Below are 18847 nucleotides of genomic sequence, written 5' to 3'. Positions count from 1 at the left end.
AAAAGTGGTAGTGACAAAGAAACCAACTGAGTTAAAACAAAGGGGGGGGGGATTAGGTTGTTGGTACCAGAAAGGCTGGTCTGGGTAACTCAGAAACTGGTCTACTGGGATTTTCACCCACAACCATAGAAAACATCTAGAGAAGCAGTTGTGTGGACAAAATAAGATGGGTTTGACATGATAAGAAGGTAACAATAGGTAACATAACCACTCATTACACCCAGAGTCTGCAGAACATGTTAGGCATGAGTCCAACGTATACCAAATAAAGTGGCCAGTGTCTGTAGACATAAAACATCTTCTTTCCATTGCTCTAGCCAATGCCATTTAAATGATGAACACTTGAAAGGTGTATTACGTAAAGTAGAGCTGGTATGTGAAAAAACGTATTCAGTTTTCAGGTGAAACATGATAAAGCTGAACTTGGTGAATCCCCCTCAGTTTAAATCCCTCTCCGTATCATGGAAACTCCATGTTTGGAGGCACGCTTAGCCTATTTTAGCTGTTCTTCGCCTGAAGGATAGTTTCTTTATGTTTCTTGTTGAAACACCCTAGAGGTGTTCCACTGGACTGGGGTGAGGTGACATGCTGGGTAAGGTCAGATTTCACTTTTCTTCCATTTAAGCTCTTGAGCGATGATGTAGGGTAATTATCTTAGTGAGATGTTTCTCTTCTTCAAAGCTTTTACAGACAGGGAGTCTTTTTTCTGTAGATCCTATATGCTGCATTTGCCTTCACCCAATACATTTTGTTCTGATGCAGCTTCATGTTTTATTCATTATGTACTATTTATTATGGAATTAGTATAAAAATGTTCTGCACCAGTCCCAGATGAATTAACTCATCCTTTTCTCATTTGTCTTAAAAACAGTATACAGTTTGGTCTTTTAGTATGCATGTTTTACTTTTGAGATTGAGGCTAAAATCAAGGAATATCCCTTACAGGTTGGCAATTTAAACGCCCGTCATGCCTTCCTTGGTGTCAAAGAAACTGCTTTCCTTTCCCTCAAATGTGAAGTACTTGAGGGGTTTTTCTACTAAGTGGTTCCAGAGTTCATGTGGAGTCTGCTTGCCTAGAAACAGTTGTTTTTATTTTTCTGCTCCAACTGCCAAAACACCATCTGCAGCACCAGAAAACAATTCTACAGTAGCAAAAACCTGTTTTCAGAGGTTAACTGGACATGTTTTTAGAAATCTGTTAACATTTTTTATGTTTTCTACTGTTTTTTAACACTTTTAACACAAGGTTTCAAATAATAGTTCCTAAACGTACTTATTTAAGGAAGAAAATAATAAAAATAAACAAAGGTCGTGTGTGTCGAAGATACAGTACTGTGCAAAGGTTTTAGACAGGTGTGAGAAAATATAAACAAAGAATGATTTCAGATTTTTTTAATTTTATTTATTTATTTTTTTTTACCAATTTACAAAATGCAAAGTGGATGACCCCAAACATCCAAGTCATTAAGAATTTTCAGCGTAAAGAAAGAACAAGAAGGGATGGTCTGTCCCCACAGAGCCCTGATCTGGCATCATGCACACTGACCGACATCTAAGTCGATCCAGGTTGATCTTATGGTAAGTTGGGAGTCTTTATCCTAGTTTACATGCACATTAAAAAACCACTCTCAATTGAAGTTCGTTCCACTCTGGTACAGTAGGTGGCGACATGCACCCTTTTGCTTCAGCATTTTTCCCAATAGATTATGGCAACACAAATAGTAAACAAACACCAGCAAGAGTGAAGCAGACAGAATGGAAACGGGATATGCACAACAGCCGAAGGAATGGACAAAAACGCTGCAGCACAGCCTGTTTGGTATATACTGTTTGATGGTAATAGGCATGTTACTTTGTGGTAATATTATCAAAAGACCTCCTCAGCAGTCTCGTCACTTCCAGAACACGAGGGTCCAACCAGTTCAGTTGTGCTGACCCGTTTTCATGCAGAATGTATTCGGATTGCTACTGCATTATCTGGGTGCTTCAGTTTGATTTTAACCAGTTCAACTACAGTCAGACTTGCATGTTTTAAATGCATTAAAAAAAACTGACATAAGTGTTTTTTTACTTGGGTTTTCTGATGCGCAAGTAAATACACCGATGGATTACTGGGATTACGTGAGGAGACAGAAGGATGTGAGGACGCCTACATCCTCAAAATATGTATGGTTAGTTCTCCAAGAGGTCTGGAACAATCTACCATGTCATAAAGCACAAAGGCAACTTTCTTCTCCCTCAAAGCAATAAATAAAAAGCAGAATAAAGAGACCCATTTACTGTGATAAGTGCTAATAAATTCTATTCAAAGAAAAGATAAATATTTATTTTTACCATTAAAAAATATATTCTGATTCAAGGGAAAAACAAAATTATATGGTTGCAGCTATCATGAAAGATTTCTAAATAATAATAATAATAATAATAATAATAATAATAATAATAAAACAATATTAGGATTTTATTATCTGAATAACCTCCACAACAAAGTCGTGAATAATTCACCTGGAAAACATGTATCTGAAATAATTTGGACTCGTATCTTTTTTTCATTGGAAATATTCCTTTCAGACTCCCAGAAAGATGTCATCTGATTTGCGCAGATGCCAACAGAGATGCATATCAACATCTGCTTTAGAGGTTTCACCTCCATCTTATAAAAACACGTCTGTGAAATTACAGAGAAGAAAATCTGTACGAATGAGCGAAGCTGAGCGATTTAAAGGAAGAGACGTGAAGCATGAGGAGGGTGGGATTTGAGTGAGTGGAGTTTATAGGAGGTGATATCTGTGGTTCAGGCCAGAGAAATCCATGGGAATTCAACTCATTAGCATATGAATCAAATTCCAACAGACTCCAGTTCAAATCCTGCTGTCTGGAATACCAGCAGTGGATGAATGAAACTATGAGTGTGAGGGTCAGACCTAATAATTGCAGATTGTGCCAAAATGTAGTGGTCAAGGATTAGCATAAATTATAAAACATATGATGAATGTAATACAAAATGGATTAGTGTGATAGTATGAATAAATCAAACATCAGTTAAAACAGAAGAAAACAGACTTTTGTCAATCCATCCATCCATCCATCCATCCATGGCAGCATTTTAAATCAAGCTAATATGAAATAGTGTGTTTTTGTCACAAACTCTATGAATGACTGTGCATATTTAACATGAAGACATTTTGTATTTAACTGTGCACACTTGTACAGTATTTTTTTTACATTTCTGTCTTGTGGCTAATAAACAACACACGATCATTTATGAAGGGACATTTTCAAAAACAAACGAGACACAAAGATGTGGTCTAGTTCAAATTTTAAACACGTCCCAGGCAGCAGATGTGCACCAATGAGCTAGAAAACTATAACAAATAGTTATGAAATAATATATTTTAAACATTTTGCCTACCTTGTATCAAATACCTGAAACACATGCATGAGAACAAGCATATTTAAGAGTAGATTTAACCAATAAATATTTCATTGGAAATCACTTGAACCCACTGACGTCGTTAGGTCCGTTTTAGGGGGGCTTCAGCCCCCCTAAAATAATCACAAGCCCCCCTATCATTTTGGTTTATTTTATTTTTTCAGTTAACTTTTTTTATTTGTTCACATCTACATGCTCAACACAATCACGACACGTGTAGTTGGTACATGAGTTTTTTTTTAGTCTGAAACAGAAATAATAATTAATGAATTACTGGGAACTACACCGTCGCACACAGGAAGTATCAAGAAAGGACTTCCTCCCCTTAAGCCCGGCAGCTTTGTTGACAAGTCAGGGGCAGGGGTTATACAGCAAAACCTTTATATCGATGAGCAAACCCTGCTCAGCGCTCTTGTAAGTCACTCAACATCACATTAGGGTAAGACAGCAACAGCAGCACACCGTTAATATTTCAAGGTTATAGTTCAGACAAGAGAGGAAAATGTTACCGCACCGACATGCTAATGCTAACTCCGCTAGCATGTTTACATGCCGCAAACCATAATGAAAAGCCGCGCCATAGTAAAATGGTCGGAAAACTCCCCTGAAGTGACGTGATTAACGAGCCAGCCAGTTCATTGAGTGACTTAGTGCCACCAACTTGAGCGTACAGTAATGAGTCTGCACAAACAGAACCTGCTCTGCGCTTGTGTGCAGGAGCTGCAGCCCTCTGTGGGCTCAACTCTGTCTCTGCGATGCAAATCTCTCCCTGCTCTCCTCAACAAGTAGCCTCTCCAACAGTCAGTCACAGACAGCTCTGTTTTATCCAATCAAAGCATGTCCAGGAAACACTGCTTTACAGAAAAACACCCATTTAACAGCTAATTGAACTGCTTTCTGCTGCTGGTTAGCTACCAGTCACCATCCACTGCCTGCAAGATACTTTGTTGTAATTCATGTGTCATGATTAGGATGACCATATTTGACTTCCTGAAAAGACACATTGCCCATTCCTAAAACTGTTAAATTGCACTATTTTCAGTTAAAGAGGACTTTTAATTTCAACATATAAAGTGTTTCTTCTCTTTTTGGTTAGACATAAATGAGCCCTTGATGTGTAAAAGGAAGTGAACAGTGGAAATGTCCCAGGAAAAGAGGAGGGTTAATCAACCTAAATAAATATATCTTAGGTGTGTTCTTGCTGTGTCTTTCTAATTCCATGCTTTCGTTCTTTTTAAACACAGAAACAGTTTTGTTTACCTGTTTTGTAGCTACAGTTTCGCCGACGGCTGCCGGCTTCTTCAGGCTGACGCTGAAGAAACAAAACTGTTTCTGTGTTTAAAAAGAACGAAAGCATGGTAAATAAATATAATTATATAAAGTCCTCTTTATCTGAAAAAAGTGCAATTTTCCTGGCAGTATTTCCTGGACATGCTTTGATTGCATAATGGAGAGCTGTCTGATTGGCTGACGGAGAGGCTACATTGCTTTGTAAATTGCAAATTGAGCAACAACAGGGAGATTTGTGCAGGCAGAGACGGAGTTGAGCATGCAGAGAGAGGGCTGCATACGACGTTGTGCTCTTGCAGATTGATCACTGCACACTCCAGTTGGTGGCACAAAAATCACTCCACACTAAAAACCTGAATCAGAATATGGCCGAATGTGTATATTATTGACCATTTTTCTATATTATATATTTTTTCTATAATATATATATTATATTATAGGTACATATATGTATCTATAATATAGTAAACAGCCAGTTTTATATATGTCACATATATTCAAAAGCTACATCAAAACATATATTAAAACCTATATGTTTATATGAATTCTTTCCATGTGGGTTGTCAATTGCTTAATATTTCCTATGTTTACCTATGGGAAAGAAAGGAGATATTGTACTCGTCTAACTTTAACATAAATTTTGGCAGCTTAATGTGACATTATGGAAAATGCCATCATCATGAGCAACCAAACATAGGCTATATTAGGCTAACAGTTGTCCATATTCTGTACCATCTATCCACCAATAGCTGTTTCAGTTATTGTGAGTGAAAACTAAATGGCTTAGTAGCATTTTTTTTGGCATTAGAAATTGAAAATGTTTTTCAATGTGTTGGCTAGATGGATATACGAAGATGTTTTTAAGAGAGTGAGTCAGGAACAGGAGAGAGACCAGGTGGTTGATGCTGGGGAGATCTGCATGGTCGAGGTCAGTGATCTACAGAGAAAACAGGGGCGAGCGCACCGTTATGAGCATTTTTCTGAGCACAAAGTTCCCAAGCAAAATTGAACAGTTTTCTATTTAGGAGTGAACATGTAAGATACCTTGAGAAAAAAAACTATAATTATCATGTGACCTGCAACCTTATGTCAAGTTGTATCTGTATAGTTGACTTTCTGTATTATAAGTTCTACTACTTGCTGGATATTTTCATATATACTGTTATTTTGTCTTGTAATAGTTAATTATATTCTCCTTTATTCCATATCATAGCAGTGTTATTCATATTAAAACTGTCAACTGCACACTCATTTGGCAGAATAAAAGTTTGACAATTATTCATTTGTTCTTTATTGTCATATTTCAGTAACATTTATAATTAAACAAGTTGTAATTAAACAAATTAAATAAATGACTACAACATTTCCCCCTGTTAAGTGCAGTAGACTGAAATGAATAGCGTTATTTGGAAATATAACATATCAAATTTTTAATGGACTTACATAAAATCTTTCTTCAACATAGACCCCACTAATGAACTGATTAAGTGTTATTTTTTATAAAAAGAAGAGAGAAAATGCACAAAAGTAGGAAAGGAAAGGAAAGTGATAAAATAATAGGTTTTGTTAGATTTTCTTCAGATAATGAATTAATTGACAAAGTTTTTGCAGGGTGTGACAAAAAACGTTCGAGGTCAAGCTCCTGGGGCTAAGCCCCCCCCCCCCCCCCCCCCCCCCCCCCATATCTCAATCCTAGTGACGTCCATGCTTGAACCACAGACTTTCCTTCTCAGAGACAGTATACAAACCTCCAAACCACAGTGATGCGGTGGATTAAAAAAAAATCTAACTGTAACTGCACCTTTCCCTTGTCCTAACATGCTGGTGCAGGCTTAAATAGTACAAATAATTCTCTGATAAATATTGAAGATTTGGGGATATCAAGGTTCCATCCAAGAGGGGAATAACACAAGCTGTTTAATAGGTGACTTTCATTGTCTTCTAGACGAAGGGACCTTGAAACGCAGCTTAAATCCCAGCCTTAAAGCTTCAGGAACATGTATGAACTTGGAGAAATTGCCTCACGGCAAAGTTCTTATCCGCTTTCCGTAAAAGCAGAAGAAACCTTATCATCAGGTTTGTTAAAAGAAGTGTCAGCTGAACTGCAAGATTTATTCTGATTGTTTAACGAGGCTGTGATAACAGAGATTTAAATGAGCAATGAATCAGCTGGATGATCCCAAAGGGAGGATGTTTACAGCACATCCTGCAAACTAGAACATCCTGTCACCATCAAGATAAAGCACAGCAGATCTCCCAACTTCTTTCTGGATTTCTGTCTCAAGTGTGTGTTGTTAGAGAAAGGGGCTTTAACACTGAGGAAACTGTTCAAACGCAATGAAGAGCATTAAAGAGCCAAGAAAGCCTGGTCCTCCCTCACCAGGAGGACCGTAGCTTATTGTCTATCACAGATCTAGTGAAAGAGCAGCACAGGAGGTAAATCCTCTAGAAGGGATGAAGACGTGACCGCCCCTAAAACACATCCAATTCACACAGGGTTCAAAGCTATTTGTGCCCCCTGCGGGAGGCGTTGATTTCACCAAACATTTGTCGGCTGGAGCGGTCGCGACCTTTGCTCTGGGTGGTGAGGAAGCACTGCGCCTGAAAGGGCAAAAAGACAAACTCCATGGCAACCAGAATGCTGGTATCTACGCTGGCTCTGATTCAATGGAAGTGAAGTTTTTATCCGCAGGGAGGGTTTAGTTCCCTGATGAGGGAAAGTTTGATGCAAACAAAACCATCAAGTGTTGGAACAGACTAGATAAAGATGCACTTGCTTTCTAACAGAGGCACCTCTATTTTAAAACCTGGCTGTTGCGAGTTCCTGTGTGTCAGTGGCTGCTGTAAATATTTCTGAGGTATGCCAAATGTGGACTGGTTGTGCTTGGGAGCAAAGTGAGACATTCTCTCACTGAGTAAAGACATCTGAGCTAGGGGTGGACTGATATATCGGGCCGATATTTACCTTTTTTATGTAACGGCATCGCCGATACTTGTCCTTAGTAAAGCCGATTTAAAGTCAGGCACATCCTCGGGCAGCCTGGTGCTGTGGCAGAATTTAATTTAAATGTATCTTATGTTCACTATAGCATCTGCATAATAAATACTCTTTCAAACTTTAACGCTGAGCCGTGCACAAAGTTAGAATTTCGCAGTTTAGTTCAGAGTTCAAAAACTGATTCAGCTTCAGAATCTTTTCAAATCAAATATTATTATTGAAATGTTTGCATAAAAATAAGGTGGAAAACGTCTGGATGTAGGCCATGAAAATTGGCCCATAAAAATCGGCAGTACACATCGGCTGACCGCATCGCTGACAGAAAAACAAATATCGGTCGACCTCTAATCTGAGTCTTAGTTTCTCCTCCATAGTCATCTTCTGACTAATCATTCTATTACAGAGAGAGAAACCTAGAGAGAAACGTGAGTCCAGTCCAGTCTGGACATCTGATGATGCGTTCTGACACATCCTCTCTGACAGCCATCGTCTTCCTTCAAAAGCAGACTCAGAAGGCCTAATTTATTCATGTATGCAGCATCGTCAGATTATCAGATTGAATAGCTTTTAAACAGCTAATCCACAGGAGCTCTTTCTCTCACACCACGGATATGTAAAAAATGTGATTACTGCGCTTCCCTGGGAAAAAGCAAACACTTATTCCATCTCTGCAGGAGTACTTTGCAGCCTTTTCCATTTGCTTAAAAGCTCTTTCTGCATTTGGTTTAACAACCTCATCTTTTGGGATGATTCGTGGACAATTTGACAGCTAAAATGTAACGTATCGTTCAGCAATAAGCTGTGTTTTGTTGCCGCTTCTCCAACAAAGTCCTTCACACGTGATTTAGATTAACAATGTGGGTCTATTAAACTGCTGTGAAATGGTTTTCTGTTTCTATGAGGGGGCTGGTCTCTTTTTTATGCTTTGTTCTTTTCTAAATAAGAGGAATCACCAACTCCAAGGCCACATCAACAACATTTTGACAAAAAATTGTGTAAAACAAGAATTTCATCAAATACCCCACTTTGAAACATCTGGAGGAGGCAGATGTGAAACATTAGTTTGTAATGGAGTCTATTTAACCACTTAGTTAAGTTTTTTCATGCAGTGGCTTCAGGCTTTAACTGCATCTTTGATTATGGAGGTTTTTCTTTTCTTTTTTGTTTTTTTGCTCTTCCGAGTGTCGCCCTGGTTAAGTGGCTGAGGGACTCACCCCCTGCCTGCTAAGGCTCTTAAACTGCACTAGCTGATCTTTGTGGATAACAATGAGCCTCTCCAATGCTGACAACAGCTAAATATACTCCGTTCTGACAGCAACGTATTCAGCAGCACTTCAAAATGTACCTGGCAAAACAAGCTTCTGCATATACATGCTGGAATGTTTACACTTTATTGGAATACGGGAGGCGTGTTTGTCTCTTCTCCACCTCTTTAAATGTAAGGTTTACCCTCGAACTGCAGCAGGCACCAATTACACAATTACAGACGTTGCTGAGGGGCAGTTAGCTCCAAGTGGCTTTGACAGATTTTGTAAAAAAGGTGGGAACGGCATGCCTAGCATGTTGCAGCATATGCTGCATGTACCTGTTTCTGGGTGTAGGACCTCTGGGAAACTGGCAGGAGGTGAATTACTGGAGCCAGGTTACGTTTATCATTCTCTCTTTGACTTTGCTGCCAGTTGGAAGCACTTTGGTCAGGCGACTTTGCATTTCAAGTCGATCTTTTCATATAACTTTTATATTAAACAAAAATTTGACGCCCTTTATATGATTGCTGTATGAGTCACAGTTCGTTCCCAACAGCTCAAGCCTTCCTGTGAATGTGTGGGTGTCCTCCCACAGTCCAAAATCATGCATGACAAGTAAGCTGAAGATTCAAATAGCCCTAGGTGTGTGTGAACGGTTGTCTCTGAGGCCCTGTGACAGACGTATGACCTGCCCAAGGTTACTTTACTTCTTGTACATTGATCATGGAGATCGACTGGAGGTTGTTACTTCCCTCAGTGCTTCAGTGAAGCAGGGGTTTAAATGTACTTCATGATAAATGAGGTGTATAACAATAAATATCGATTTTAATGATGCATTTGTGAACACAAACCCATCAGGGCATGTTGATATTATAAAAACTATAGAGACAAATCCGCTGAAGCTGTCCTCAGCAGAGTTAAACTGACCGGACAGAACCGGAGCAACAACAGACGAGAAACGCTCTTAATTAAACTTAAGTCTGAGGTGAAGAATAAGGACACATTTTGTGCCATTACTGTGTTCCACTAGTTCAGATTTAGTTTGGTTAAAGTAATTGAATCCCTCTTTTGAAACAAAAACTAATAGTTCGTCATCAAGTTTTTATAAAGTGTGTCTAAGATGTGAGTGAGTAAACATGGACTGTTTATTGTCTCTACTGTGATTTTTGTATCGACCAGAATAAAACGCATCTGAACATCCCTACGACTAATTTGTTTATTTCCAGAAACAGTTTCTGTTGTGAACCTTTTGACCAGCTCTAGTCTCCATAAAGAAGATAAACTGGACCCATTTGATCAATTTGCTACTAAATTTTCCATAATTTTATGTGATAGTAAATCATCTCATTGTTCTCGGTTGTCATTTTTAAAACGTGTAGGAGTCTGACAACATTTTGTTTATCTGCGTGAAACAGTGAAGATACAGACGACTGCATGAGACATAAACATTCTGGACCTTTTCCATCAGCTGTGGGCTGATAGGGAGAGAAAAAACCACCAAACGTCAAACAGGACTGACTGCAACTTCACCATCAGTGACATTATCCTCAGCATCCTGATAACCGGCCAGACCTACGAGGGAGGTAAGATTTACACGCCTCTGTGTCAAAAGGACAAGTGGCTCAACCTTTTATCAACTAAAAACATAGCAGGATTCTGCTTTTCTTTAAGAGGCTCAATGGTCTTGGCAAATAACTCATGATGGATTAATACCCACAAGTTTTTATTTCTACCATATCAGCTAAAAATATTGTGCCATTTCCTGTTTGAATCCACTCTCTGAGTATGCCCTCAAACCTTTTTAGACCTTTAGGTTGTTGTTTTCCCTGCCTACGTTATCAACAAATGCCGATCACTTGGGGACGGCTCAATTCTCATTAATTTTGTATGAATTTTTACTTGAAGAAACCCTCCCAGCAGGGTGTTCCTGAGGAAAAAGGGCAGTGTCCGATGGGATTGGGAGAAGGGAGTTCAAATCCCGATTGGGTCATACCAAAGGTTATAAAAAATGGGACCCTGCTTACTCAGCTTTAAGGGGTTAGATTGGGGGGTTAAACCACTCAAAAGCTCCAGAGTGCAGCCCCAGCTGCAGCTCACCGCTCCCCACAGGGATGGGTCAAACGTGGAGGACAAATTTTACCACACCACACCAGTGTGTGTGACAACTACGATACTTTAATTTAATTCTGAGCAATTCAACGAGCTTTTTGATTCAAGTGCAGCAGCTAAAGTTTGGGAAACTACAGGTTTCTCTTAGACTTCACCTGGTAATTGCTGTTCTGACATTTCCATGTGGGTCCACACTGGTAATTTATTCTGGTAAAAGAGAACTGTCAGTGAAACTGACAACACCCTCCTAATGGTTGAAAGGTGAGCATCATTTGCGGTGATTTAAATGGCAGTAAAACAATCTAATGCCATGTTTTCATGGGAATACAATCTTATAATGTAATATTTAAAACCTCAGAAGGAATATTTATACCAGAAGATGTTACTCTTCATCCTTCCATTCTAAAAGTTAGTATAAAATCTCAGAGATCACCCAAAGATTGGCGTGAAATATTTACGACCACCAGTTTTAGGGCATTTTTCGAGACGAGAGGTTTGCAGTTTTTTTATTACACCAAACAAATTTCTAAATTATTACAAAAATGCAAAAATTAATTTAGTGTTCAGTCACATTCAGCGTACGCTCTTTTTTGTGTGTTGGGTGATGAAAACTATTGTATAATGTTTTCAGAAGTCATAACATCGATGACATGACAAAATTTGGGATTATTTCAGAGTGGTTATTCTATAAAACTTGTCTAATTTCAGTGATTTATCATAATTTTACAGTTTTATGATTGTTTTAATAACTTTCAGTCACCACATTTAAAGTGAAAGTCCCATTAATTCATCACACACTGGTTAAACTCATCTCCACATTCGACCCACCCCCATGGGGAGTGGTGAGCTGCAGCTACGGCTGTGCTCAGGAACTGTTTGGTGGTTTAACAAGCAGGGAGGCATTAGTTCCCATTTTTAAAGACGTTTGTATGACCTGACCGTGACCTGAATCCCAATCTCCCAGTCCCAGGGTGGACACTTTACCACTAATTTAAATACAACTATCTGATCACTTAATACTTCACTATAAAGTAAACAGAATTTGAAGGAGATCTCACAACAAACACGATACAGGATGTGCACCAAGCTTTATCCTGATCTCTTGTGACAGTTTGATCTTCTGTAAATTCGATTATTAAAGCTTGAACTAAAACATCACCCCAGGGAGCAGGAATCCCAAAATCCCTAATTATCACATTTTAGTCAAGTTGGGTCATCCAGAGACAGAGGCTGACCCATTTTTGTTGCCATGACGTGCTGAAACACTCAGCATGGACAGGTCACCTGACCACCAGCACTCCCCTTCACTCTCAGACAAAATGTCATTTCACTAAATGAGATGTTTTAAGGTGTTCGGAGGTAGAAGTTCTGAGTTTAAGATGAATATGATATTAATCCGATCTAATCCCACATATTAACTTGTATTATTATGGCGCTCCTCCTATGTAGGGGATAACATTATAAAATCCGTGGGTGCAGCAGGCTTTTTTACTAGTTTGGGGATTTTATGAGGATTTTGCGCACTGGCTCCAACCCACCAGGTTCATCAGAGCAGCTGCAGCTGACACAAGTTTTTATCTGGCGGACTTCTGCTGCTACTGACCATTTTTATGCGTTGCCTTTAATTTAGCTAAAAGTCTGGATAAGATGAAGTAAAAATGCGATACTCACCCATACAAGCAGAGCCGCTCGGGAGTTGCAGGAGTCGTCAGCCCTGCGAGAGGATTGTCTAAAGTTGTCTTCACGAGAGGTTTAAGAGCAGAGAACTTTTTTAGTCCGCATCGGGAACTAGACAGAACCCCCGCTGTCCTCTCACAAAACTTTACCTTGATCTCGGTGCGTAGTTTGGTTTGCCTTCTTCGCCTGAAACTCTTTTTGAGTGGCGTGCAAAAGTGCGCTGTCAACAACTGCGCCTCGGACTCAAATCTCTCCTCCACAAGGTCTCTCCTCTATTTTGGAAGCTCCGGGGGTCAAAGGACAAGCAGCCGAGGGTGGAAACGACTGTTGTCACTTACCATGACCGGTATGTGTTGGCTTTGAGGTGTGGAAGTCAAAAAAAACTTGTGCGTAAAGTTAAATGTCTAGGGGTGAATATTCTTGTGCGCGTTTTTCTGTGCGCGACAGCAGCGTGACGTCCTTCCCTCCCCCTACGGCGCCTTTACCGCGTGTCTACAAAACAGCAGCCTCATAATCACCTAATCTGTAACCACCACAACGTTTTTATGCTCGTTTAAGGGTGTTGCGTGGACTTTTTTAGTGAGTTTGCGCGTAAAAGTGGTAATTTTCATTAAAATGTGCTGAAGTTCCACTAATGTCGGGGCGGTGAGACGCCTATGGGGCGCTGAGATTGCAATACTCAAGAAAAGTTAACTAACAGAATAGTCACCCTGAGCGTCTCATAACAAATAAAAGTGACTTTTGTACAGTATGTCAAAATGTTAGATTACTCATCCAATCTAATATACATGTGACTGTCATCTGAGTCATCCGTGTGTGTGTGCGTGCGCGCGCGTGTGTGCGTGCGTGTGTTTACTTATTGATTATTATCAATATTCAGGGACAAGCAAGGCAGGAAATTAATAAATAATCTACGTTGAACAGACTCGCCTTCAAAGGGACTTTGAGACTCTAAGCTATACTCTCATTTACTAACTTTGCTTGTAGTACTTAGTCCCCTACATCATATTTTTATTTGATTCTGAATATTTACATTTAACCAATAGTGCGGTTTTACTTTATATAATTAGATTTCATTCTAAAGCTTTATTTTGATTGAATTTCAAATTCATATTTTTGACTTTATATTTCATTCTAAATATTCATATGCTAATATTTTATTTAGATTTAATGTTAAATATTTATATGTATCATTATTCAGATTTGTTTTGAAATCTTTCCATTAACCTTTGCATATTTAGATTTCTAAATGTTGGAATAAAGCTTACACATTTAGACGTTGTTAAACAATTTTTAACTTTACTAAGCAAAAACTTCTCAACGTCAGTCGTCATTGTTATATATAAATCCAATCCAATTTTATTTATAGAGCGCATTTAAAAACAGTATGTCAGTATGTCAGCATATATATATATATATATATATATATATATATATATAGAGAGAGAGAGAGAGAGAGAGAGAGAGAGAGAGAGAGAGAGATGTTTTTGCATGTATTACTCCACAATCCACACCTCATACAGAACTGAGCTGCACTTGTCCACACCTATCTAAAAAGTTAACTCTAAATGAATCCCATAAATACAAACAAAGAGTGAAACATCCTGCCAGCTGATGAGCTTTTGTTTGAAATGATTATACGCGTAGATGGAACATTCCTTTACAAAAACATGTGGCATTCCAGAGGCGTGTCTATTACAACAATACTAATGCTGGTTAAACATACACAAGTCAAGTCTATATTTTATAGCCACACCTTCTGTAATAAACACGCCACACTGTGTTTAGGTGTTTCTTCTAAAGGTTGCTGCAGGATTTCCATCATGTCATCACTCACATTCTGCCTCTTTGCATAATTACTGATTTAATTGTGCTCAAGTTCAATCAAACAGGTTTTGACTTTAGCTGGAACACATTTGAATAACAGAAACTAAAGTAGAAACATCTCTGGTTGTCGAGTTATGATTGAAAATAAGAAAAGGAAATAATTTGAGTTGTTCAAACTAAAGGCAAGAGTGTTGAAGTATTTTTGATATCCACTAGTTAAAATTCACATAAAACACATATGTAGAAGGGAGTAAATATATTGTTGCTTTTAAGCTTAACACATTACCTTTACTTATGACCAATAAGCTGTGATATTCTATATAAATATAGGATATCAACATTATTGGTCTTTAAATGTTTAATCAGAAGATTCTAGGATTCTTTTATAAAACAAGACAAGTTAAATAAGACGAATGTGATGGATGACTATAAGTGGATGGGATGTGATGTATGATGATGGAATGGTGTGTGTTTATCATTATCAGAATCTTGTATCTAGAACAAACTATGTTCTGGGTGTGAAAAGAATTTGGTCTGCATTAGTTGGGTCTTATCAAAACCACATCAGACGCAATCATGCTGTGTCTACCTCACCCTTTTTGGAGATCCTCTTCACGGATCCGTAGGTCAAGGAGGTCAGATGACCTCTGGGCACCGAGGTTCAGTAGATTAACCGCAGCACCGACTTCTTCTGTCCAGAGATGTCACCAGGCACAACAGGATGGAACTAGTTTGCGTAGAGGACTCTTTGTCACGATCTGCTCCTACCTCTCTCTGACTCCTACTCTCTCCTGCCCCTGATTAGTTGTTTATTGGTCTCACCTGCCCTTTGTTAACCTGCCCATGTGTTCCTGCTTGTTTCCCTGTGTAGTTATACCTCCCGTCTTATATGTGTCAGTGTTGGATCATTGTTGTGTTGTGTCTTGTTGTTTCCTGCCGTATCCTGCCATTAAATCCATTTTTATGTTATCCGTGCCTGCATTCATGCCTCCTGGTCAGCTCCACCACACATGGTCCGCCGCCACCCACATCACATCATGACACTCTTAAGGAGTCGGAACTGTATCAGTTTTGTTCTGCAGGAACCGTTTACTGTGCAAGCTTCAGCGTGTAGCAGGTTTTTGACAGCTTGTCAAAAGATGCTCTGGGTTGAGGAGGTTTTGCTCTGGATGGCTGGTCCGAAGCTTCCTCTAGAACTAATTGAATCACTCAGCAATTTTCTGTTTTAATATTCCCATATTATGATTACCTGGCCAATCAGGACGTGCCATGTTAAGAGGTGTTAACAAACCAACCTCAGAACATCACGCCTTCTTTCAGATATAAGGTTCTCTGATTTGTGGGTAAGAACATATCTATGTGCATGAAATTACTTTAACTTTATCATCTCGTCATGTGTGTAAGTGTATGGCTGATTAGCTTGTCAAGTCACGTACGCTGATTATCAGACAAATGGATCATTGCAGGACGATATTCATCTCAACCTTATTAACTTAGGCACATATTAATCAAAACATTTAATTTAACCATATTGTTCATTTCATTTCATGATTAATTAACTCATATGAGCTGAAAATGTTCACTTTTATTCAGAGGCAGGAGGAATCCTATAGAAGCGATAAAGAGAAGCTTAAGGCCTTGAAACGAGAACAGTTTGTTGACAATATGTTATCATGTGTTCAGAGCTGCAGAATCTTCTGGCTTGTTGGGAGATAGAATTTAAAATCCACTTTAGAGGATGGAATTGTGTCTGCAGATGACCGGTGGCATGTAGGTCAATATGTAGGTGAAAACTGACCATTTCTGGACGTTACACATATTAGATCCTCAATGTCTAATCAAAGAATTAAAAACAATTCTTACTCCTGATATTATTTCAGATTTCTACCTCAGAATCTTTATAGAATAAATTCACAGAGGCAGTGCAAAGGCCTTGTTTTAAAATGCAAAGCCTCTTCTGTGTATTGATTTCTGCATCTTTTCTTATGTTTTAGTTTCAAAAAACATTCATATTCCTCTATATTTCCACCAATCAACAGGGCAGGAGAGCAGAAGATTAAAAAGCTTTCATCTGCTAATGTCTCTCTTTGTGAGAACTAACCAACAACAGAACAGAAAATACTTCAATTACCATTCAATCCCGCCGTGAGCTTCGAGGCCTGCTGGTTGGCATGACCCCTTCATAGTAAGAGGCACACGTAAGTGCAGTAGGAGTTAGTCCCCACACCCCCCACCCCGATGAGGCCTTTGTACTGCACTGACCTGTTGTCGTGACCCTGAGCTGTGCTCGCTCAAACTCCAGACACACTGGTCTTACCAACCAGGGTTCCTATCGTCCCTGAATGTGATCAAACTAATTCTGCTGTAGATGTAGAGGAAGGATTTCATTCTAAATAGATTTTCATTCAATTAAAAAAACATGCAGAGGGAATTCACACTTGTTATGATTTTAGCATGAACGCTAACTGTACCAGAGACTAGGGAAATCTGGTTGCCATGGCAATAGATGTATATTTTATTGGCAGTCTTTCATCCTGAGGTGTAACCATGCCACCTAGTGATGTCTGAGGTTACTGTGCACCTCAGGGAGATTGCAACAAAAACTTGAAAAAATACTTTCAGGACTGAAAGATTTAGACTCGTCTGACCTGATTTTATTGTTAAAATAAGTAACAATATTACATTCTAACCCTTTATGCAATTATGTATTCTGTGAGCAAAATATGTCAAATGAGCACAATAACGTATTTTTAAATTAAATATTGAATAAGAGACAATTTTGTTAAGAATAGCCTGGATAGAGGAAGATGTTATTTTCTGAATGTAAAAAAAAAAAATAATAATAATAATAATAATAATAATAATAATTATTATTATTATTATTATTATTATTATTATTATTATCATATTAACAGAAGTGTCAAGGATTTTTTAACAGCACACAATATGTTCAATTCCTGAGCTATTTTTTTGTTTCTATGCTATCAGAAGAATAATAGTTAAGGCATTCATGAATATATCATGAGAAAATATGTATTTCCACCACATTTAAATGAATATGGAACAAATGGGTTTTTGAGACACACAGATGGAGAGTGACTTTGCTTCAAGGTACAAAAATTGTTTATATCTTCTCAGAGCCAGCAGCTGTTTGCTGCAGCATAAGGGGTTAAATGTCGTTTATTGATCCTTTTAAAGCCGTTTTCTCATTTTACTCCCATCATGAGCGAGATGTTTCTACATATTTAAACTCTACTGGTTTGACATCTCATTTATTTTTCAACTTTAGTATGTTCCTAAAAAAAATCTTATTTCTGACTTTTGAAGGAATTTTATGATTGATGCATTAATGAAAGACTCAATTTTCCAATTTAAATACATTTAGCTTTAAAATATAAAAAACACTTCACTAAAGTTAGATTTTGCCTTTGAACCCTTTGCCAGCCATTATATCTTAAATTTACATTTAAATAGCGCAATGAAAAGATAAGTGAAACTCCTTTTTCTAAGTGGAAGTTCTATTTTTATCTCTAATGATCAGAAGGGTCTCCCTGCTCACTCGTAGCAACTTCTCTTAAAAGTATGAATTCTCAGTTCATCCAAACCTCACCAAGATAACACAAGTTGCAGCCAATTGATGAGAGACTTGTTTGAGAATTTGAACAGCCTGCGGCTCAGAAAAGGAGAACTTTAAGCAGAAGCTTCAATAAAAGTTGGTGGGATGAATTTGAAAATGGCTTCCCATCAACTACCTTCTTTATATAAATGAATGGTAGAAAGAGTTAGACAAGGATTTAAAAAAGGAGCAGAGGGGAAAAAGACCAAATTAATGGTTACATATATAAGAATGAGCATTTAAAGTAGTACTTTACATGTTTTTGTAATGAATATAAATACCCTGCATTTGATATAGGACATTCTAGAGTCCTGGAAACCCCCAAGGCTCTTTACAACACAATCAGTCATTCACCCACTCACACACACATTCACACGCTGGTGGGGATGAGCTACAATGTAGCCACAGCTGCCCTGGGGTGCACTAACAGAGGCAAGGCTGCCGAGCACAGGCGCCACCAGTCCCTCCGAACACCACCAACAGGCAAAGGGGGTTGTCTTGCCCAAGGACACAACGACAGAGCAGGGCTCAAACCTGCAACCATCCGGTTATGGGGCGAGCACTTAACCCCTGTGCCACCATCACTCCTAAAGAATATGCAATATAAAAGATTATTTCTCGCATATCAACTCTCTTTTTTTGGATGCCGA

The 18847-nt window shown here is 38.5% G+C and overlaps 1 protein-coding gene across 12 annotated transcripts in view; it reads right to left on the bottom strand.

The window, feature by feature from the left end:
- chl1a (cell adhesion molecule L1-like a) overlaps positions 1-13248 on the bottom strand; it is a 76136-nt gene extending 62888 nt beyond the window's left edge. For 11 of the 12 annotated variants that reach the window (XM_070545150.1, XM_054745821.2, XM_054745823.2 and 8 more), the window contains exon 1: positions 12749-13248. The gene's annotated coding sequence lies outside the window, so the exon portion shown is untranslated. The remainder of the gene's footprint in view (positions 1-12748) is intronic. The other variant, XM_054745819.2, reaches the window with a different exon arrangement.
- Positions 13249-18847: the final 5599 nt, after the last annotated feature.

The sequence above is a fragment of the Nothobranchius furzeri genome, chromosome 15, assembly GCF_043380555.1.
Source record: "Nothobranchius furzeri strain GRZ-AD chromosome 15, NfurGRZ-RIMD1, whole genome shotgun sequence".
NCBI lineage: Eukaryota > Metazoa > Chordata > Actinopteri > Cyprinodontiformes > Nothobranchiidae > Nothobranchius > Nothobranchius furzeri.
Note: the sequence above shows the minus strand (reverse complement) of the source record. Positions and strands in the feature narration are given on the sequence as shown.